Source organism: Dermacentor variabilis, chromosome 8 (genome assembly GCF_050947875.1).
Source record: "Dermacentor variabilis isolate Ectoservices chromosome 8, ASM5094787v1, whole genome shotgun sequence".
In the NCBI taxonomy this organism is placed as follows: Eukaryota; Metazoa; Arthropoda; class Arachnida; order Ixodida; family Ixodidae; genus Dermacentor; species Dermacentor variabilis.
This window is the reverse complement of record NC_134575.1, coordinates 112,975,833-112,999,694: the sequence shown is the minus strand read 5'-3', so window position 1 is coordinate 112,999,694 and position 23,862 is coordinate 112,975,833. Positions and strand designations below refer to the sequence as shown.

General features: G+C 45.0%; 1 pseudogene; it reads left to right on the top strand.

Moving 5' to 3' along the window:
* The window catches only part of LOC142591528 (uncharacterized), a 40,951-nt pseudogene extending 23,128 nt beyond the window's left edge, over positions 1–17,823 (top strand).
* The last annotated feature ends 6,039 nt before the right edge of the window (positions 17,824–23,862 follow it).

The following is a 23,862-nucleotide window of genomic DNA, read 5'->3' as shown; positions in this document are numbered from 1 at the left end:
CAAATATAGTCGAAATCATAGGAGTAGGAAGGAAGGAGTAATAGTAGTAGTAGCGGTAGTAGTAGCAGTAGTAGTAGTAGTAGTAGTAGTAGGAAGCCCCAGAGAACAATGTTGCATGGGAACCGCTTCTCGTGACGTTGTCTACTCGCTGCGTTATTGAATAATTGCTCTATTCGACATATCTGAGGTTCGCTGCATTAAACTAACCTCTCTTTTATTGCATGTACACAATATCGACCCGACGTTTCTGTTATTGCTGCACTGTAAGAAAGACGTTCAACCAGGATATCGTTTGAAAATTTTGGAAGGAAAAAAAAAATAATTTTTATTACTCCTCATATCGTAACGACCACGCTGGATTCGGCTGCATATATATTTTGGCGACAAGAGCCGACAAAAAGTGGTAGCGGATACCTCTGTGTGAGTTCACACTTCGAGAGTAATTTCATGCCAGGGTGAACAACAGAGAGCAAAAATCATGACACCAATGTGCGGGAACTGTCTATCTACATTGCTGCCACTCCTGCGGACTCTCACAGACACGCGGTTTTGTGACTAGGAACACGGCCACCTGTACAGAGCCCCATACACGTATCCAGTCACTCCTTTGGCATTTTGCACTTAAGGATTGAGCTGTTTACGCCAAACCCAATCTTTCACGTAGATAGCCGTGCACAAAAAAAAGAGTCGCGGAAACATATGTATGTTCCTGGTGATTCGATATGAAACAAAATATCGTACTTCATAACACCGGAAACACAGCTCAGATGTCACACTTTCTGTAGTAAAATTGCAAGTACTTTTTCTCAAATTTGATGTAACGTTTAATACTTGACAAGTCCCAGCCATCTATTTTCCTTTCTGTGTAAGGCACCGGCGTTCGTCCATACCGCGGAAAAACAAGAGTTTTTGTCGCATGTCATCCTGAGCGAATGTTTCAGCACCGGCTAGAAAACATCGACCCGACTGCAATATCTCCTGAAGTTTGCCGTGCATACTTGGGAATAGATAGGTAGTCCTGCACAACAATTTGGAGCGCTACAATAATAATGTCAAACGACGCTCTTGTACGTATTTGTGAAGCTAAGTGTTATTTGGCTACTTTCTTGGCGTTTTTGCATAGTTGATGCTGCTGCCTAATGCTGATGCTGCCATCTTATATTGAATAGATCATATAAAGCGATATGTGCAGCCTATTGCAAGGGCCATCAAACAGGCTTGTATAGGCCATACATAGTGACCAAGAGATTAGTGCCAGATTGCGTACGCGCTTTACCACAAGAAACAATAACATAGAAATATATGATAATATTGAAAGAAAAAGTATATAGTGCATAAATAAGTCACGACTTTACCTTATTTTCTCTTTGCGTGACGTCCGTGTGAAATAGCAGTGCGTGTTGTGGAGATAAAAATGTGTACATGAACGAACTTTAACAGTCGCAGGCTCCCCATGTCTAAGTACAGGCTGTATGTATTTACTACGCATCAATAGCCAATAATTCGCTCTAATATTGTTTTTTTAATTAAAGGGTGTTGATATTTATTGTTTTAGTACGCTTGTTTCAGACAACCTTGGCGCATCCTGCCTTTTTACGTTTGTTCCGTCTGTTCGTTTGGTGTTGTTGCGTTGTGGACCGCACAATGATTTTTGAGAACTGTGTAAAACAGTCATATTTGATGTTTCCTGTAATAAATAGGGCAACCTCAAGCACCTACTTACCTGGCCGACACTGCGAAAGCGTAGCATTTGAGGTCGCTTTTATGGTTATGGTATTTACAATTTTCCTACGTTGTTTGTTTTTATCAACGTTAAAGTCGCCGGGTATGAGAAAACTGCTGCGTTAAAGGCTTCTTGCCTTTCAGGCTCTAGCAGTTGTTACGAATTCCCCGCCTGGAGATAAAACAAGCCTGTTGCCAAACTTCCAATACAGCTGATGTGGCTACACTTCGTAAATTTTCCCGTTGGCATTCTGCATATGCATGGCGGTTGTGAATCCTGCGAGGCAGTGTATAAACTACGTGGTGTTATCGCTACAACGTCGTAGTTCGCATTCAGACCGCTCAAGGTTTCTGCTTTCTCTTCTACAAGCCACCTCATTCACGGCGCATGCTGAATTGTGAGCCTGTGCCATGTTTCAGGCCCATGATCCTCTTTTTCATGTACGCCACTTGATAACCCCTGATGCCGACGCTGTTTTCACGAGTATGAAACCAAAAATATCACAGGAGCGCACAGCCACTTTTTCCAGAAGAATTGCTATGTGATGCATGCAATACCACCTTTAGGCGCTACAGTATTGCTTATTTGGCCACCAAAATACATGCACAGGCGCCACCGCCGTGAAAGTCAGTGTGGCGCGGAACACCTCGCAGAAATTTCACAGCACACTTGTTTAATGATAGCGTCATGGTTAATGCGTCCGGTTCCAAAATCCGCATTGCTCCAGTAAAATGTGTTTGAATCTCAGTGGTGAAGGTTCTGGATAAATTTCGTTTTTCTTCGGACTGTGCACGAATTGAAGCCGGGAATAACAAGATGGCTTGATGATGACAAAAACTATTATGTTTTGTCGATGGCCACAACGGATATCGTCATCGTATCAGAAATTACGGGCGGATTAACGGACATGGAAAATTTTATTTCGAGCACTTCGCTGCATGCCGTTGCAGTAAAATAAATTCCAAGTTACGACTTCAACACGTGTTACTTGCCCACAGGTATCACTAAAGCGCGTTTACAGGAGGTATTCAGAGACCTGGATTGGGAAGAATTGGGGATAAGAGTAAATGGAGAATACCTTAGTAACTTGCGATTCGCTGATGATATTGCCTTGCTTAGTAACTCAGCAGACCAATTGCAATGCATGCTCACTGACCTGGAGAGGCAAAGCAGAAGGGTAGATCTAAAAATTATTGTGCAGAAAACTAAAGTAATATTTAACAGTCTCGGAAGAGAACAGCAGTTTACGATAGGTAGCGAGGCACTGGAAGTGGTAAGGGAATACATCTACTTAGGTCAGGTAGTGGCTGCTGACCGGATCATGAAACTGAAATAATCAGAAGAACAACTATGGGCTGGAGTTCGTTTGGCAGGCATTCTCAGATCATGAAGAGCACGTTCATGATCCCTCAAGAGAAGTGTATATAACAGCTGTGTCTTACCAGTACTCTCGTGCGGGGAAGAAACCTGGAGGCTTACGAACAGGGTTCTACTTAAATTGAGGACGACGCAATGAGCTATGGAAAGAAGAATGATGGGTGTAACGTTAAGGTATAAGAAAAGAGCAGATTGGGTTGAGGGAACAAACGTGAGTTAATGGCATCTTAGTTGAAATAAAGAAAAAGAAATGGGCATGGGCAGGACATGTAATGATGAGGCAAGATAACCGATGGTCACTAAGAGTTACGGACTGGATTCCAAGGGAAGGGAGGCATAGCAGGGGGCGGCAGAAAATTAGGCGGGCGGATGACATTAAGAAGTTTGCAGGGACAACATGGCCACAATTAGTACATGACCGGAGTAGTTGGGGAACTATGGGAGAGGCCTTTGCCCTGCAGTGGGCGTAACCAGGCTGATGATGATGATGATGATGATGATGATGATGATGATGATGATGATCACTAAAGCACAGCAATCGTAATGAAGCAGTGCATTATATTGGACAAATTGTTCAATGTGCTTGATTTCTGTTAGGTTAGACATTTCGTATATGTTACTTGGTGCGCACCTATTCTTGCCCACCAGAATAACTTTCTAGCAGGCGTATATGTAACTGTGCAGGCACATAATCCAAAAAAAAAGACGTAGCCACATACATTTCTGTACTTCTATGGGCACAAACCTGCCATCTCCGTTTCTCACTCGACAAGCTTCATGGTACATCCGCACATCCTCATGACTTCACTCCCTATATGTCTTACACTGCGCGTCCGCCTGATATGGTGTTTGCATTTCGCAATAGCTTGTGAGGGCTGCAACTTCTAAACCAACGAATTGTACAAAAATAAAGAGGCTGCCTCTATTGTGGACTGACATAGAAACGAGATTAATTTTCACATGGCCTAGGTGGAAACCCAATTCAAAGCTTCTTGCCGAGGTTAGTTGTGAAGCACTTATGTAAACGCTTCAGCAAAACTTTTTTCAACGTGTGCGTTTCATCTGCATATTTCTGCAGTATGCTTAATAAAGGTCATTAGCTGTATACAAGGCTATTTTTATGCATACTTCATGTATTGTACGTAGAATAGTGGTCTGCATCTACTGCTGCAATGAACTAGGAATACGAAAAACAATAAGTATTTTGCAACATATTCAGGCGCGCAGAGCTAACTGGGCTTTGTTTAACGAAACATCTATTTCTTTCAAACTTACCTATAAAGAGCGAAACAGAAAGCTTGTAGGAATCCAGAGTGGGCACAGATGACGCGATACCGGCTGGGCTCAATCATCGCGTGGCGCCCGTAGAAGAGCTTTGAAAAAAAAAGTTTGTTCGTGCGGAAAGACCGACTTCGGCAAAAATCTCAAGAAAATGATCGCACTTTCGCCTCTTAACACTACACGTAAATAAGGTGGACGTCTTCTTTGTCGCCGCCAACATTGTTTTGGCTACGGTACCATACTGACACTTGATCTTGTTTATCCTTTAAGCGCGAGTGCTTTTCACCATCTACAAATGTTATCGCTCAGCGCAGGACGCGCCTGCATGTATCGGAAGTTTCTGGAATGTTATCGATGCTTCTATACGCTGTCTGTTGTCGCCCAACCTTGTGTAATCTCATTGCATGTAGGCGCAAAGCAATAATGGAGAACTTTCTGGAAGACACACTGGCACCAGTCATTGCTGTTGAACGTTCGATGGTTCACGATTGCAAGCTGATGCGCTTTACCCGCTGATCAGATTTTCGACGATCACCGACTGTGTTCGCCGCTGACGTTATTCCTTGAGTGTAGCCTATATTTGAGGCCACTGGTTAGTCCAATAAAGTGCTAGTTTCGTTACTCACAGCTTCGCTGCTTTCTTCACCGTCACTACCACGTAACATCTGGTGGAGGTGGTTTGTATTCATGTAGCCGACGTTCCCGTAAAGCCATGGCCCAAGCCCGAACGCGGAATACACCACCAACGTCGCCAAAAACCAGTGAAGAATCAGCAAGTTGCATGCCCCTGGACGACAGACTTTTGCCTGAAACGACTTGAAAGATCGCCGCCAAGTCAACCTCAACGGCAGCGCCAGCGTCCCCCATCGTGCTGCAGCAGCCTAGCAAGCCTCCGAAATTTCCCGGTCCAACATTCCAGGACCCGCAAAGCTGGCTTGAGACGTATGAGAGGGTCACTACATTTACTAGCTGGGACGACGACGAAAAACTGCGACATGTCTTTTTGGTATTGCAAGACACCGCTACGACATGGTTCGAGAACTGAGAAGCCACCTTAACGATGTGGGATATGTGGAAGGCCAAGAACGAGCCCAAGCTCTACTAGAAAGTCGAATGCAGCTGCAGAATGGGACCATTACGATCTTCACGGAGACGAACCGTCTATTCCACCACGCTAACCAGGAAATGTCATAGGAGAAGAAAGTCCGCGTACTCATGCGTGGTGTGAAGGAGGAACTTTTCGCTGGAATGATACGAAGCCAACCGATGACCCTCCACGAGTTTCTTTGCGAGGCCACCAGCATCGAGAAGACACTCAAAATGCGGAACCGGCAATTCAGCTGCCGCACAAACTCTAAAGACTTCACCGGGGTACAATCACTCGCCACCCACAATCTGCGCGAGACTACCAAAGCGATCGTAGGGGAAGAGCTTCAGAAGTTGTACCCAAGGTTGCAGCCTTAAGTGGTCTCAATCGCCGAAATCTTCAAAGAAGAGGTGTAGCGACCACCTGGAGTTCCTAAGCCGCAAGCACAATAACCGCGGCCCCAGAGGAAAGTGATGGCCCACGCTGCCTTCGCTCGCCGTCAGTCTCCCCAGGAGAGTGCGCCAGAGCCCTTTAACGCCGCAATTCAGCCGCCCACCCGTCGCCCAGCACAGCAACGCGATGAAGACAGACATTTGGCGCGCCCCCGAGCCCCACCCGTTCTGCTGCCATTGCGGGCAAGCGGGCAGTGTGCACCGCCGATGCCCATACCGCGACTTGGGATTCCAAAGGTTCGGCGTCAACGCACAGCGCCCTCGCGAAGGTGAACGCCCTAGTGACGTCGCCGACTACCTCGCCGCTACCTCTTGACGCAGCGACATCAATTCACAGCTCCTGGCCAGGGCCGGTCTCTCAGCCCATATCCATAAAACTTAAAGCAGCAACCGATGGAGGCATGGTTGCTGTTCGTCCAACAGACGAAGATCGTCCTCCATCAACGAAGACGCTGAAAAGACAATCGCGACGACATGTCAACAACACGCCACCATCCCGACGAAGCCTAGGAGCAAAGAACACGTCGACAAAAGAAGACCTGACGACGCGACCCTCCAGCCACAGGTCAACACGACGCAGCGTGATCTCACGCCAGGACCAAACTGCAACGCACCACAAACAACGCGCGACCTTGACGTGCCTCTCGATGGCCACGCAGTCACAGCATTAGCAGACACAGGACGCGATTACTCCGCTATGAATGGGTCCATCGCCGCCTTGTCGAAGAAAGTTATGATTGCATGGGAAGGCCCTTAAATTCGTACCGCAGCAGGAGACTTCATAACGTCAACTGGAATCTGCACGGCAAGAATTACAGTTCAAGATCGGACATACCCTGGCACCTTTGTTATCCTCCAACAGTCTCCACCAGACGTCATTCTCAGCATGGACTTCCTGAACCAACATGGCGCAATCATCGACCTGAAGTCGAATTCGATAACGCTGTCGGAAGATCACGCGATACCGCTGGAGAGCTATCGTAGTCAGCACGCCTTGAGTGTGCTCGAAGGTCAAGTGAGCATACCACTTCGCTCCAGCATTGTTAATACCGTTGGCGCGGAAACCACCTCAGATGTAGAAGGAGTCATTGAGGGCGACCAACGTCAATTTCTCAACCGTGAAATCTGCGTCGCGAGAGAAATCGCCCGACTGCGTGAAGGTTATGCAAACGTTATGCTGACAAACTTCAGCCAGCAGTTCAAGCACATCAACAAGGGCACTAAGATCGCGTTCATTGAGGGAATTGTGGAAAACATCAATGGTTTTGTCCTCTCAGATTCTACTTCAGTAACCACGATGACTATAGTCTGTCTAATTATAGTCTCGAATTCAGTAAGCAGCAGCAACTCAGAACTCTTCTCCGACGATACAAAGACCCCTTTTCGACGTCTTCGAGGATTCGACAAACACCACTCGCAAAGCATTCCATCATAACCGAAGAGTGCGCTCGACCACTCCGCCAGAGCCCATACTGAGTTTCAACGCGAGAACGTGAACCTATAAGAGAAGTCGACAAAATGCACCGCGGCGACATCATCCAGCAGTCGAAAAGCCCATGGGCATCTCCTGTAGTCTTGGGGAAGAAAAAGGACGGAACTGTACGTTTCTGCGTCGATTATCGTCGACTAAACAAGATCACGGAGAAGGACGTATACTCACTCCCGTGGATAGACGACGCATTGGATCCGCTCTGCAACGCTAAATACTTCTCCTCGATGTACATAAAGTCTCGCTACTGGCAAATAGATGCCGACGAAAGAGATCGCGAGAAGACCGCATTCATCACGCCAGACGGCCTCTATCAGTTCAAGGTTATGCCATTGGGGCTCTGCTTGGTGCCTGCAAAGTTCCAGCGCGTAGTGGACATGGCTTTACCTGTATTGAAGGGGCAGACCTGTCTTGTTTACTTGGATTACGTCGTCGGCATCGCAAGCAATTTCACGATCACCTCAGGCGGCCTGCGACACTACTCGAGGCCAAGTCATCGGGCCTCACTCTGAAGCCGGAGAAGTGCAGCTTGGCTTACGATGAGCTTCTGCTCCTCGGTCACGTCAACAACATATCTGGAGTTCGCCCCGACCCGCTGAAGACAGCTGCAATCGCAAATTTCCCGCAGCTCATCGACAAGAAGGCATAGCGTCAATTCCTTAGCATGTGTGCCTACTACAGAAGCTTTGTCAAGGTCTTCTCACGCTTCACAGAGCCGCTGTCACATACATTCAAATGTGACATCAATTTCAAGTAGGAAGCGCCGCATGCTGACGCATTTGAAGAACTCAAAAGACGCATGCCGTCGCTAGTGGCGCTTGGGCACTTCTACGAGGATGCCGATACCGAAATCCACACTGACGCCAGTAGCCTATGCCTCGGTGCCGTCAGAAAAGACGGACTTGAGCGGGTGATAGCTTACGTCAGCCGGTCGGTGTCAAAAGCGGAAGGCTATCACTCTACGGCTGAAAAGGAATGCCTCGCCATCATTTGGGCTACAGCAAAATTCCTCCCTCACCTATTTCTCAGGCCATTCAAAGTCGTCAGTGACCATCACGCGTTGTGTTGGCTAGCTAACATAACGGGCCATTCTGGACGGCTGGCGCGGTTGAGCCTCAGACTGCAAGAATATGACGTCACTGTTATCTACAAATCAGGACGAAAACAATCTGATGCCGATTTTTTATTACGCGCACCAATTACCCCCCGCTGCAAGATGACGAGGACGACAACGCCTTCCTTCGAATAATAAGCGCGGAAGACTTCGTTGAACAGCAACTAGAATACGCAGAGCTCAAGGCCTCTTCGAGTATTTAAAAGGAAATACCGACGTTACTCCTAGATCATTTATGCTTGGATTGTCTGCGTTCACGCTTCAAAGCAACCAATTCGTGTAGAAGAACATTTCACCAGTCCGCGCCAACTACATTCTTGTTGTTCCGTCAGCGCTGCGTTCACAAGTACTACACGTCCTACACGAGAATCCAACCACTGGGCACCTCGGTCTCTGCCGGACACTATCGAGGATACAAAAAAGCATTACTGACCGCGCCCGACCGCCGACGTCGCCCGTTACGTCAAGACATGCCGAGACTGTCACAGACGCAAGAAACCACCGACAGGCCCTGCCGCATTCCCACAGCCGATCAGGCCTCCTTGCGGACCTTTTCAGAAGATCGGGATGGATTAATTGGGACCGTTTCTGGCGTCATCATCCGGAAATAGGTGGATCGTTGTGGCGGCGCATTATCTCCCGCTTCGCTGAAACTAAAGCTTTGCCGAAAGGTAGCGCAGCCGAAGTGGTGCAATTTTTCTTCGAGAAAATCCTGATCCTGCTGCGACATGGTGCCCCAGAAGTCGTCATCACCGCCAGAAACGGCCTTTACAGCATAACTAACCCAAGTCATTCTGCAATACAGCCATACAAGCCACAGGAATGCAACTGCTTACCACCCGCAGACGAATGGCCTCATGGAGCGCCTGAATAAGACCCTCGCCGACATGCTAGCAATGTACGTCGACGTCGAGCGCAAGACGTGGAACATGGTCCTGCCGTACATAACCTTTGCATACAAGACGGCGGTGCAAGAAACAACACAGATCACGCCGTTCAAGCTGGTGTAAGGCAGGAATCCAACAACTACTCTGGACATCATGCTGCCGCACGTCTGCTACAAAGAGAATCTTGACGTCGCCACCTAGCTCCAGCACGCAGAAGGAGCCCGAAAGCTCGCCCGCCTGCAGATCAAGAATTAGTGAAGGACCGACAGCCGACACTACAACCTACGACGATGTTAGGTCGAGTACCAGCCCGGCGACCATGCTTAGGTTTGAACGCCTATACGTCGACGCGGATTTAGCGAGAAGCATTTACGCCGCTATTTCGGACCCTACACGATCATCCGACGCAATGGAGCATTCAAGTATGAGTTTGTGCCAGACGGCATTTCGCTATCACAGCGGCCCTGCTCACGACCAAGTTGTGCGAATTAGGTCATTCTACCAGCGCTAATGAACTTCGGGAAATTTGCATAGATGAACTTTGGACTTGGATTCTGAAACTTTGGACTTGGATTGGATTTTGGATTCTGTTACCTTGTACTTTTCTTTCTTTTGTTAATTTTGTTGAGTGAGTGTTCTTTTGTGTTTCACTCTCCTGTTTTTAGCGGCCGGACGATGCCTTTTGACAGGGGGACATTGACGTGTGAACATGTTTATCTTTTACGCGTAAGCCCTTCTCACCGTCTATTAAATATTACCGCTCAGCCCAGAAGGCGCCTGCATGTATTGAAAATTTCTCGAATGTTATTGATGCTTCTATCCGCTGTGTGTTGTCGCCGAACCTTGCGTAATCTCATTGCATGTATGCGCGACGCGAACTGTGTAGAACTTTCTGGAAGACACGTGGGCACCAGCGATTACTCTGGAATGTTCGATGGCTCATGTATAAAATCTGAAGCGCTTTACCCGCAGATCAAATTTTCGACGATCGCCGACTGTGTTCGCCACTGTCGTTCCTTCAGCGTAGCTTATTTTTGAGGGTCAAGGCTTGCCCCATAAGACGGTAGTTTTGTTGCACGAAGCTTCGCTGCTTATTTCACCGTTACTACCACGTGACAATATGCTTTTTGCCACTCGAACATTAGTACTACTTTGTAAACTTCTTATTTCTAATATATGTTCTGCACTTGAAAACTGTAACATAGGTGCATGCGTGCCGCTCTCGACGTCACACAATATGCGACTCTTTCAGCAGGCAATTTCTAACGTGAATGAGCCTTTCATTACTGCTTGAAAAAGTTCAATCGCGAAACTCTGCGTTATACGAGTACAAAAGTAATGTACATAAATATTTATTTTTCCCTGTAGCAAAAACTGCATTGTGCCTTTAGAATACCGCCTTCTTGACTTTGTGTTTCGGGCTTCCTATTGTGTGAAGTGCCCAGGACTCACTGGTGCTCTGGGACTCTCGCTGATAGGCATTTTTTATGTTCCTGCATTTTCGTATGTCATTTGATCAAGGAAGAGCAAGAGGGCGCTGCCATGATCACGTGAACAAGGTCAGCCGTCTGCTTCATCGTCGGTTATTAGACGACGTGTCTTTGAAGCTGACCAGCTCGATCCCTGGATGAGCTCAAGGCCGGAAGTTATGGATTGTGACAGAGAGCACACCATAGCCATGGGCCACCGTTTTAAGAAGATGCGACGTATGTCGACTGAGACGACTTCATAGAATCAGAGTGAGAGGGAATCCTTCATGTTTTCTTACGTGCCGCTATCGACGTCACACAACATGCAACTCTTTCAGCAGGCGATTTCTAACCGCATATTTTGAAAGTGGCTCCTGGGGAAATGAACGAGATCCGTAGCAAGTTTCTCAAGAACATCCTGACAATAGATGTGATAAAATTCAGCAATAGTGGATAAGTTAAAGGCCATTCAGCAGCTAAGCCCAATCTCCTAAAGTTCAATAATTCCTTGGGCGAGAAGACAACGGCTGGTTTGATTTGTCCCGTAGACCTTGAAATCAAGTATGCTAACCTGGGTAATCCTTTCAGGTCATCTGTGCGCATTCTTGAGATGCACCACTTGGGAAGCTCCCGGTGCATCAAGTTCATATTTGCTTCTTCGAAATGAGCAGTGTCTACCAAACTAGCCTACTGGTACACTGCGTACGACCATACGTTCCGAGGCCTCTTCCGTGCCGAAATGTTATTTTGCCGAATGTTTATTCAAGTGAAGTCACCTGCTCCCGTTGTGGGAGACAGCATAATTCCGCCAACTGTGGTGCTTCGGCATTTAAATGCTCCAACTGTATTGGCTCTCAAGAAGCGACTTCGAAGGCCCGAAGATGGAACAAGAAGCTCGTATTCAGTGAAAAAATGACAGGAGACCAGTCTTCCCGTAAAGATACCCTCAGTGTGTTTGCCAAAGTGACCAGTGCTCACGAAACAAGCGTCGCAAAGCAATTTCAGGACTGCATGACAGGGCGCAGGCGCTCCGACCATAACTGCCAGTGTGCGCTTCGAGGACAGTCATCAGACTTACAGCGTATTCTACGTCGGTGAGAGCACACAGCGAATATTCGTCTCCCATGGCTTATACAGACACTGAATGGCCTTTGCTGCCATCTAGACCCATGGTCATGACAGAGGGTCCTATCGGTCCACCGCGCCATGAAGGAAGAAATGACAGGGCTAATGAAACCGACGACGGAATGAATGAGCAAGGAGATGGACATAATAAAAAGGAAATCGTTCAGAAAATGCTGAAACACTTGGTAGAGTCAATGCGTGTGGTCCTCCGTGGTCCGCATAATCTACTCACTAAAGGTGTCCTGCGGCTGCTCGCCGCACCGGAGCCACTTATCTGAGCTCCTCACATGCTATAAAGCTTTTGCTTGGCGCCTGTGCTGCTAAAGTAGGAGAGGACCACACACCAGCTTAGTTTTAGCACAATTCTCTGAAGGTTTGTTTGAACTAGTGACTACAGACAAGATACGACACCCGGAAGCAGCTTCATGGATGACATTTCTGAATGTTTATCAATAGATTGTTGAACTTGCTTTCACCGTAGTGAATTCTCGTTTCTATGTTGTCATCATCCATCATCACACCTTTATGTCCCCGTTCCCCATCCCCCTCTGCCGAGTAGATGGCTAGAGTAATAATTGATGGCAAAGTAAATAAATTCTTTCTCTCTTTCATCATCTTCATTATCATCCTATTTTGTCCACTGCAGGACGAAGCCCTCCCTCTGCGATCTCCAATTACCCATGTCCTGCGCCCTGTCTTTACATGCTGCCATTTTATTTTGCTGAGTAACCTGTCGCGGTGGGGCAGTGGCTTTGGCGTTTCGCTGCAAAGACAGAGGGCACCTAATGTAATCCCGGCTGTGGAGATCGCATATCGATTAGGGCGATATGCAAAAACGCCTCCATACCGTTATTGCGAGCACTTCAAAGAACCAGAGGTAGCAAAAATTCACTCGTAGTCACCCAATACCACGTGCCTCAAAATTATACCTTGTCTTTTTGCACACTATTCCCCATAATTTTTTTTAGATACATGTTTATTACTGGTGCATACATTCGAATAAATACAAAACCATGAAGGAGATGTTCAATAGCAAACTCATTACAACGAAGCTTTCTTAACGTTCCGTCAATTTCTGTTCATTACTGATATTTACACGCCAATTAAATCCATTGAGGCAGCTCAATTAAATCCATTGACAAAATAAATGGTGCCATATGCAATAGGATATTTAAGCGCGCCTTGCTTCCACAAGAGTCTAGGAAAGGACTAGATGTTAATATCTATAAAGCCGCGCACGATAATGAGAGCGGCGATAAGCCGGTAACAATTGCGTGAGCCAAATATATTAACACAAATAAAACGACAAATTAAATATAGTGGTAGCCTAGGAGGGTTGTAATTGGAAGGTGAATGTAATCACCAGAGGAATCTTTGCATTCACCTTTCTTTATATTTATTTTAAGAAAAGTAATCCTAAACAATACAAGTAGGTCGTTAATAAGGCTTAACAAACCTGTGTCCGTCAACTTGAATGGCCAAAACAAAACTTCTAACAGAGAAAAGCTAAAACGTAACAGAAACATAACCAGCACAGCATGTCTTTATTCGCTTTGGCAGACACGTGTATGCACTGTAGCCAGCTCGAGCTGCATCAGTTGGTATGAATTATACGCTAGCTCATGCCATCCGTTCTATGCCGAACTTGGTATGCACACAGTAGTATTCGCCTACGCTGTAAAACAAAATTACACCCTTTGTGCTGTATCTTGCCACACAACGATAAACGTCATCTGTCTTGTCCGCATTCCTTCCTTTAAACCTGCGAGCTCGTTACTTCCTTGTAACGAACGGCATACGCGTTATCACCATAACATAGCATTCCCGACAGGAAAGTAGCGTGCGCGGCGTCCTTAAGAAAGGAAACGCAAGCAAGGTAAATGACAACTATTGTTGTGTGGCAGATGCACACCCCCATAGGGTTTACCTTTGTCTGAGTGTACCATCGGTGTATACCAAATGAATTTTTCCGCCATGCCTTATCGGTTTTACCTGCCGAGCAATGACCATGATGTTAAAGTAGTATAGGTCATGTGGTACACAACGTAAAACTTTTTGGACATTCTTAGGCACTTCCTTCAAGAAATAAATGTGACAGAAATTCTGGTTTTCCAGTGGGTGCTTGGTGTCTCTCTGCTTGGCGCTCGTGTCTCTAGGGTTATACGCCTTGTTTTTCTTTATGTTGTTATTATTAAGTTTCCTTCCGTTTTCATATTCTTGTTTGTTTATATTTATTATTTTATTTGTTGCTGTTTTACCACCATCATCATCATTATCATCAGCCTGTCTACGCCCACTGCAGGGCAAAGGTCTTTCCTATAGTTTTCCAACTACGCCAGCCATGTGCTAATTGTGTCCATGTTGTCCCTGCAAACTTCTCACTGTTTTACTATGACCTTGTCCAATTGCAAATTTGGGGTCTCCTTGGCAATCTCCAATATCACTGGATCTCGATGAAATCCTTGCCCTATGGAGCTATGAGTGAATTTCGTTACAGCCTACATGGTGCGTACAGAGAAAACAGAAATTTCGGTGGAGACGGCAGCCTAATTGCTATGATTTGATAATTGTTTTCTCTTCATTTCTGCTCTTGAGCGAGGCTGGCTTAAACCTTTCGGTGAATTAAAACAACTTTGCAATAATTAGATCTCAACCTTCTTATATCTCACGTCATCTATGCTTCAAATTTTACGTCCGAGCAATGTTCGATTTTGGAAACCCAAATGGCAGAATGGAAAATGTAATTCTTGATTCTTAGCCCCCGTAGGCCAATACCACATGATGATCCATGTGTACTAGCATTAAGTACGACTGCACGAAAGGAAAGGCGTCAACAAAATTTAGGTATATGGTCCTTTTATCAGCGCACATTTGATCCTTCTGAAATCGCAGCTTCAAAAACCGAAATCTGTTTCAAAATATCGCACTTACAGATCCTGCACTGGGACGCGTGACAAGTAATTCAGTATAGAAGTGTAAATAAAGCTAGGTAATTAGGCGTGCATTGCATTTGTTCCATCACTATATATTAGCATTAGCGCAGGATCCGTTAAAATGTTATAAAAATTATATACGAGACCACAAAAATATGGTAAACGACGGTAGTGGACCATAGGGAATCACTACATACATAGTCTTGGCAGGCTGTATATCTGTAATTTGTTCCCAGCTTTCCAGTGCTAGTGGAACACCTCGGGTTGAAGATCATCCCCTTATCTGACAAATCAAAAGCTGAGAGAGATACGGACCAACAGCTTGGGATCGCATCCAATGAAGGTAAGCTGTGCTGAAATCAACCAAGCCTTCCTTGAATGCAATAACAAATGCAGCATGACGGAAATTTTTAGAGGGTGACGTGTTGACAGCTTTTGTATTTTGCTCTTAGGAATAATATTAAAAAACAGGGGTTGTAACCGTAACTATCTCAATGTTTCAATGCATATGATATAGTGTTATCTTTTTGTATAAACTGGATTACATTTATGCTTTATTTAGTTGTGCTTTACATGATGCTCTACATAGCTAAACTATTGCTGATTATGTGGTAACGGCGGAGAAGTGGATGATGTGACACTTGTGTAGTACGTGTATGCAGTTCATATTATTCATGTTATCAAGGTTCTCGCAAATTTTCTTCGATATAAGCTCCGAGGGAAAATGTCAGTGAAGTTACTGGGTCATCAAAGCTAGAAAGGTCGGCAAACACGCCTGTGTGGCGAGCGAATTTACCATCAGTCATTTTTAAGCCTTCTAGTGACAATGTCGGGAGCTACACATGACCGAGCTGGCTTTGGTATGCAAAACGTGCAGAAATCGGTTTCTCAACAAGGGCCAATACAAATTGCATACTGATAGTGGATGCGCATCATCCCAAAGCAATGATTGCTGCCTTCTCAATGCTCATGAAAAGCTATCAAGTGTGCCATTGCCTGAATTGCAGACGCTATTTGTCGCTGCGGCCGAAAACGTAAGCAGTGTTTCGTTAGCTGCTGCCTCATGCTATAGCGACAGTGATGTGTACAGTGTTGTAGACACTTCTTCAAGCACATATACCCCCACAAAACCCTAATGCCTTGCGTGACAGCCTGAGTCCCACTGGCGATGGTTAATATGTGGTGTCGTTTCAGTTATAGCGAGGTAGCAGGTATTTCATCGACTGCCGCAACATGCGCCGATGTGTCGTCATTCGAAAACGACCGAGCAAGAAAGGCAGAATTGGCTTTTGAAGGAATTCATGTTCGTACAAAGGAAGGAAAACTTCAGCATGGCGAGAAATGTCACTTTGTGTCACTGAAGAGATTGATTCAGAACTTACAACATTATGCGAGCTATGCCCGCCTCTTCCAGTCGGAATTCGGGAAATTAACTAATGTGTTTTTAAAAGATTTTACTCATGGCACACAATTTCAAGTGCACCCATTGGCAGCTCACATCAGATGAAGATTAGTGTGATGCCCGTATACTGCCGTGCCATTGAATTGGCCAATCCACTAGGCATAAAAATAAGCCGGAGAGAGCACCTAACTGTGTTTCATGTCTCTTTTGTTAACATCGTACCATCAAGAAAGTCCCAAGTAGACAAAATATTCTTGTTTGGACTGAGGAAAGCAAGTGCTCCTAATTAACAAGGAGCAAAACTTATGCTCCTTGAAGTCTACGTTTCCACCTTAATTTCACTTCAAAGTGGCTGAAACTTGAAAAACTGCCTGTGGCCTAGAATACCTTTTCTTTTCTTTTTTGCTCGCCTATATGGGGACTCATTGGCGTGCCACAATATAGCAATCTTTAACGAAAGTTTCAACAAGAATGTCCGCTTTGCATGCCGTACTTGCAAATTACTCCACCTAATTTTCATAAGTTTCTTTACAAAATACAATGACATCTACGTACAGAGTCCCATTATCAAGAGGAATTACTACTTGTCCAGGCAGCAACTTCAATAAAGGACCCTAATGAATTGTCAGCACAGGGTAGCATTAATTCAAGACCAGTATTTGCGGAAATCGCAAATTAATTGGTGCTCACAGACTTACTGTACGACCCAATGCACATTTTGTTAGAGGGGATCATTCCTCTCGAGGTGGCACTGTTCAGTAACCTTATTATAAGGGAAGTAGCGTGGATGAGTTTAAGCGAACTTAACACGGCCCTGTCTCAGTTCTTCTTTCTTCGACATATGAGTTCAAGTGATTGAACTCGGATCTTTGAGTCCGACTTCAGTTTTACATGTGCTATAAGCTCCCGTTTACTGCGACTTCTGGATGTTCTTTTTATAATGAATGAATTTATGCCTAAAGAGCCTGCACAAGAACTTCGCTACGGTTGTGGCTTGGGCTAGTTTGTTCATGGCGCGAAAGTAGAAGATATAAAGAAGAACCTCATTGTGTATGTTGTGCTGCTGTGCATCAACACACAGTTATTGATTTTCTCTTGTTATCTCCACAGATGCACCAGGGGACATTGAGTACATGATAGCACGTAGTAAAGAGCTTTTTGTGCAGCGTTTTGGTTCTGACTCATTCAAACTTAAACTGCACATGCTGGTGCTTATGGTTTTTCAGACACGGAGCTTTGGTCCTTCCCATCACCATTGGACAATGAAGTTCAAACGCAAAATTGCTCTTCCAAAAAGTTCTGGCAACTCAAAAATACTTCATGATCAATTGGCCTCGAGCTCCACCACTAAAAAAGTGGGCACCACCATCGGCGTGGCGTGGCATGACGGATCACGTCGACACAGCAGCCGCGTCGGCTGCTTCGGAAGCGCCGAAGCGAGCCGAAAACTAAAGTTTAAAGTCGCACCTGCACCGCGGTTCTGATTAAGTGGTGCGGCTTTACCGCCTTGGGTGTCCGCTTCACAACATCTGAGACTACCATAATAGGTAGTGGCTGCCTTTGGAGGCATGCATCATGGTAGGTTACTGCTTGGTGTCGCAGTGCCGGACGTACGCAACAGAGCCCGGTTTCAACCTTATTCACACGTAGCCGTACGCCAAGGAGCTGCGTGAAGCTTGGCTGGCGACACCTTGCACTGGCAGACAGCCATCGGCTACAGCTCGCGTATGCACCAAGCACACACGCGAGGAAGATTTCTGCTGCGGCACCGGGACTGCGCAATGTTCGGTGAGTAGAAGAAAACGCGCACTGAGACGCTCGCCTGCGGCCGCTGCCCGGCTAATGTCAGGACGATTTGGTCTATTAACTTGTTGATGCTAGACACTGGCAAATTCTCTGGAATGGAAAGGGAGCGGTAAGACGCATATTAATGAAAGGCATGACATATGGTCATGTTTGTGTTATGAATTAATGCACTGGATTACAAAAAAGAAGCAGAGGGAAATCGCACGTTCAGAAGACTGATAAACATACAGTGCGACGCAACTTAAGAAATAATATTGAAATATCCAAGAATTTAGAAGACAAAACAAAAAACACTGAATCGTCGCGACGGCACATCAGAGTCGCCGTAGGCGCCGAAGTCTCTATAACGAAATTATTTTTGAACAGTTCTGATAACATCCACGCAACAATAGTTGGTAGTGTATTGGGAAATGATCTTATGCTGCGGCCTAAAGCTAACGGCACGGTGCGAAAATGCGCTCACAGCGAAAGCAAAACATTGTGCGCGGACATGCATGCAGACTGGCAGTCGGTTACCGTGAACCTGTGTGATGGCTGCACGCATTAAGGCTTCGTTCTGTTATGCGCCATTAGGTTTTACAGACCACTCTCTATAAGAACTTATATCACATAGTTTACTCTCAGCGTTTGGCTACCTTTCACGCAAGAAGCCGGTTCGGGAGACTCCATCGCGGCGACCGCGCGTAGTGGCGTTCTCTGTACGTATTCGGCAAAGATATAGCGTCTGTAAACGATTCTGTGCTTTCAGTTTGCCCAAGATTATTATATACACAGTCAAAAACTTCCCTTGTTGTGAGAATAAATACCTACATAAATGTCCAGGAGGGCTGCCGCGTGGTGTTTTTATTGAGCGCCGTAAGCGAAACGTAAGGGGAGCGCGCCGCGTGATCCCTTATACTACGCAAGGGAGGCGCTTCCGACAGATGGCGACTCCGTAACTCCTCGCCGCCAATAGCCAGTTATTTTCACGTGAAAATGTCTAGGTACCTGTGGGTCCTGGACATTTTAGTCCTGGTCAACCCAAGCCGATCCCCGCAGAGAGTGCCAGTATACCAAATGTAGGTGCATTAGTTTCCTTAACATCGGCTTTTTTGCAGTGTGGACTGGACCCTTGTGATAGTTCCTAAACTTCTATCTAGATGAACTCTGTCACTATTTATCAAACTGCTATGTCGAAGCACTCTTTGCCTCTGATGTCAAAATCTCTATTCCTGGTGTGGTTGTGTTTTTACGAAATGTCCTTCCAAAGTAGAAACAATCGTACCTTGGTTAGGCAAGATTTTCATCACCCCTCAGGTTTTAGCTTAAGTGAGCGATTCACAATCACGGAATACATTTGTAGGAAGAAACCGCATAACGTTCCGATTAAACCTGAACTGCTTTTGCATCCCTGGTTGTGCACACGCCACGAAACGCCAACGACTCTTATGGGATGAGCCAAAGCCTGACCGCCACCTTTTAGATAAAATACCCATGTTTAAGTAAGTGCTTTGACAGGCAATTTGTGTAACAATCTGATGCGGCTTTGCAGTCAGATCTGTTCTTATTACAATCACTATAGGCAGTGCTTTCTCAGTAGTCAAGTGCTCTTGATGTCAGAGGACACCCTCGTCTTATTTGGCGTTCAGAGATGTGCGAGCCCGCTCTGTTCGATTTTTACTTCCTCCCATAATGAATGGAACAAAGTTCTTGGTGCTAGGTGCTTTAAGTTTAGATCATGTCTTTAAAACACGTGGCTATGAAGTATATATTATGGTCAGATGCCCAGAAACATTATTTTTGGTTCTGCAGTCGCAACTATCTTTCTTATTTTTTTTTTCAGAGTCTCTTTAGTAGGAGGCTGACGGTAGTTCGAGAGGTGCGGAAGCAAAGTGAAATTTAAAAAAAATGTGATTGCACTGTATCTGCCGCTACTACGACGATCACAAAGGACAATACTGTTGCCGAGCTAGATATTTTCTTGCATGTCTAATTTTCATTACGCATTTTTGAGCATGCGTACTTTATATTCGACTTCTTTTCTCTTTTCATGTGTTTCAGGCCTTTAACGTGGTTTGTTTGAGAACCATGACGCTTGACAGAGAAGGATGCAATTCCACCTTAAAATGACGTACGAAGACCCGGGCAAAGACCACGATGATCCTCTTCGTCAGTATTTCTTGTTAGAAAACAGTGTAAGTGTATGCCTATTTCTGGGTGTTAAAGAATACATGGACCCCCGTTGTCGAAAACCCCGCTGTAGGGAATGGCAGACCACTGATATATAAAACTATAGTTTGCGTAAAGAATAAACACTTGTGCAGTGATCAACAGTGATGAAGCGGTTGAAAGTGATATTGTGTTGCTTTAAGTCCTGATGGAATGAGGGATATCAGGAGAAAGTTTGATTCGGTTGTTAATATTTATGACTAATTTTGCTTCATCGCACCTACTTTTTTCCAGCTTTTCATCAAAGTGTAGTTCCGGATTAAAAGCCACCATGGTGACTTGGCGAAAAAAATTGAAGGCAATGTCAGTAACATTTTTGTGCACAGAACAACTTGAATGCACATTCGTCGAGATTGTCAAGCACTTGCAAGGCCATTCAAAGGCACCCACTCATCTCCGAACTCTTTGGAATGATCATTAGCATCCATTTACTGTGGTATCTAGTGCCTTCTCGCAATTTCAAAGTCATTTTCAATGAAGCCTGAGTAAATCGGCATGCTTAAAAATGACGTTCTGTTTTCTATGAATCTCACTTCAATGTGGTGAGAATTTTCGCGACTCCCTGTACATGGACCTTTCCTCGTGGCTTTAATGGAATATTCACAGATTGTACTGCCTAATAACCGGCACACCAGCGTACCTTATGTGTGTACGCACCTACACCTCCCCCCCCCCCCCCCCGAACACGCTTTTGTTTATGCTGGAAGTGCCGAACAAGCCATCTGAATCTAGAATGGAAATGCAGAACGGGCCCTCATTTTCTCCCCGCTGACATACTACATCAACAACATTGAGTAATCGCCCGCATTCTCACCAGTGCTTGGCCTGCTGCAGACGATTGCCCTGCCGGACACAACAGTGTCGTAAGACTGCTCATAAACTTCCTGAAGAATCTTCTCATGCTTTTGAAGTAAAAGACTATGCTTAGCTCATGAAATCAATGTACTCAGATAGCTTACTTTCGCTCATGCTCAAGTAAGTTCTCTACAAATGGCTTCATCGTTCTTTTTTCTGAACTACGGTAGCTTCATGCTTTGCATTCAATGTTGCCAACCTTATTGCGTAGTTGAGTTTCAAGTTGGTTTCATGCTTTCAGGAGGTTATTCGAGGTATGGACATCTTACTGTGGCCTTTATGGCGCAGTCATGTGTTCATATATTCTTGGCGATTTGTGCAATATTTCCAGAAGTGATATCGTGAAAACTGCAGGTTATACATCTGACATACATGCAAATTGACCCAGATGTTTGCAGTGATGGCGCTCTCCCTTTGATTTTGTATTTGGCAGCAGGCTTTGATACCATTTCTGTTGTCTGTGCTCACAGCCCCTTTTTCGAGCTGAGAATGAGGGGTCAGTTTAAGTTCTCTTAAGAAGCGTGACAAAGTTTAGTCACAATATTACGCTGTCTGCTTTTATACCAGTTGTATGTTTACTGTGTTCCTCAAAAATCAGTTAAGCTGCGTTGACGCCTTGTTTTACATCATTGTGCCTTTCTTTATTTCCATATCTCTGTACCGCGAGAAAAAAATGCCCATTTTTTATATTTAAGGACGAAACAGTGACCTTTTTACTGTAATAAACTGCCTTTTTGTCCTGGTTCATATTTTCATCCTTCAAACACAATATAATATAAGCTAAGATTACATGGTTCCTAATATAGCTGTATACACTGCACTTACTGTGAGAGATATTTGCTATGAAACCTGTTCACTATATATGAAAATTATTCTAAGATTACAGTACCTTGACCGCGTATGCGCATCATATATATAGCATAGGTTTCCTTTAGTACAGCCAAGACACTGGAAGTCGCGGTACTATGTGTACCTATGTCTATCGTCGATGATATTCAAGTCCCTGAGCAATTTTGAATATCACACTAATATTTTTGTTCGTCTTGTTTGTATACCCCTTTCCTGGTTGGATAATATTCGTAAGGGTCAAATCGCAGTCCAGGAGAGCTTTTTTTGAGACTGTGAGCACACAACAAGGACATTTTAATAAAGGACGTTTAACACGAACCATCCCTCCGTACAATGGTTACACATATTGGAGCAAGTAATCTGTCTTTCTCACCGTTTATATCTTTGCAAAGGCTATGTTCCTAAAAAAGGCGTGTAACCTATATAAACGAAAATTAATCTTTACAGCTGTAACCCTTACAAAGCTTACGAATACATAGGTTACATCCATTTAATCTTTAAGTTATAGGTGCACAAAATTGTAAAAATGTGTGCCTTTGTAAAGGTTATTGTGTTTAGCCTGTACGAGCAGCGCTTCGCTGTCCATAACTGCCGTGTTTATGAGAGAGCACGGCACAGTGCATTTTTTTGAAGTTGAAGGATACTGAAGTTCGGACACGTTCATCAAGCAGGACACGTCCTGAAAGTGAAAGAGGTTGTGTCGACGGCAGGCATCAGTGACATATGTCCCTGATACCATCATAAGGACATCCATGCAAGCATTCGGGGAGTAATTTCAGTCGCTCTAAACAGCCGTTCTATGCTCCCTTTCCGCATCACAATTTTGAAAATATATAATGCAACAGGTTTAAACCTCACGTTAACCTTCATGCTCTTCATACGAGACGTTGGAGGATTTCTTGTAGACACCCGTGGAAAAAATCTATGGGTTGCAAGCAGTATACAAATCTGCACATTGCATTTGATGTTGCCGACATAGGTCGAACTGTTTATTTTGTATTCTTCCTGAGCAGCCAAATTTTTCCGTCATTGGCGAAAAAAAAATACACGTGGTAAAACGTTGTACGAAGTAGTCCGCAATAAAATAATGCACGTTATTGCCTGGATAGCTAAGCCGTGTTTTTTAAAAAGTACCGCAACGATAAACACAATGACATTTGGTGATTTCGTCGAAGAACTGGATGCTCAGTCAGAAGAAATATGTCAGTTTGAATTTGTGAAGGACAAGCGGACTGGTTTTTTACAGGCGAAGCACTAGTGCCCAAACTTCAGTGCGCTTCTTCTCCCAATGCCACCTTAAAAAGCGAAAGAACGTCGTCTTCGCCGAATTTTCTTAAGTACTGCGGCATCTCGCAATTCACGTCTAGTTACTTCGAGTACCCCAGACCCCGTCAACGCATATAAATGAATTCTTCACTAGAGGAAACGCTTCCCCGAATCAAACGTGCTTGCGGCAGCTAGAGCCGTCATGGCAACGCCTACTTAGATGTGCAGCGTGCCTGTAGCGTAGAGCCAAAGTGGCCGCATGAGTCGTATATGTTGAATATTTGAATAAAAGAAAACTTTAACTCAGGGAGAGGACCTTAGTGTTGAAGATATGAACGAAAATCATATGGGCATCATTAAGGAGTGTGCAATATAAGTCGGTGGTAACTCCGTTAGACAGGACGCTCGTAAGCTATCGCAGGAGACGAAAGATCTGACCAAGAAACGCCAATGTATGAAAGCCTCTAACTCTACAGCTCGAATAGAACTGGCAGCATTTTTGAAGGTAATCAGCAAGCGTAAGACAGCTGATATAAGGA